Source organism: Orycteropus afer, unplaced genomic scaffold (assembly GCF_000298275.1).
Source record: "Orycteropus afer afer isolate SDZICR_OR568_19922 unplaced genomic scaffold, OryAfe1.0 scaffold01475, whole genome shotgun sequence".
In the NCBI taxonomy this organism is placed as follows: Eukaryota; Metazoa; Chordata; class Mammalia; order Tubulidentata; family Orycteropodidae; genus Orycteropus; species Orycteropus afer.
Genome location: NW_006923062.1, coordinates 93,289 through 93,977, shown reverse-complemented (window position 1 = coordinate 93,977; position 689 = coordinate 93,289).

Sequence of the window (689 nt, the reverse complement as noted above, 5' to 3'; positions counted from 1 at the left end):
ATAAGATGGAATGCATGCAGATTGATTTCCTAGGCATTAGTGAGCTGAAATGAAGTTGTATTAGCCAGTTCGAAAAAGAAAATAATATGGTCTTCTATGCTGAGAATGACAAACTAAAGAGAAATGGAGTCACATTCATCTTCAAAAAGAAATGCTGTCAGTGATAGGATAATATCCATACACCTACAAGGAAGAACAGTTACTACTACTACTATTCAAATTTACACACCAACCACTTAATGAAATATAAAGAAATTAAAGATTTTTAACAATGTTTCAGTCTGAAATTGACCAAACATGCAATCCAGATGTATTAATTATTGCAGGTGATTGGAAAGCAAAAGTTGGAAACAAAGAAAAATCACAGTAGTTGTAAAATATGGCCTTGGTGATAGAAATGATGCTGGAGATCTTATGACAGAGTTTTGCAAGACCAATGACTTTTTCATTGAAAATACCTTTTTTTTCAACAGCATAATCAGCAGCTGTACATATGGACCTTACCAAGTGGAGGAAGCAGGAACCAGATCAACTAAATCTGTGGGAAAAGGTGATAGAGAAGCTTAATATCTTGAGCCAAAACAAGGCCAGGAGCTGACTGTGGAATAGACTATCAATTGCTCATATGCAAGTTCAAGTTGAAGTTGAAGAAAATTAAAACAAGTCCATGAGAACCTAAATATGATCTT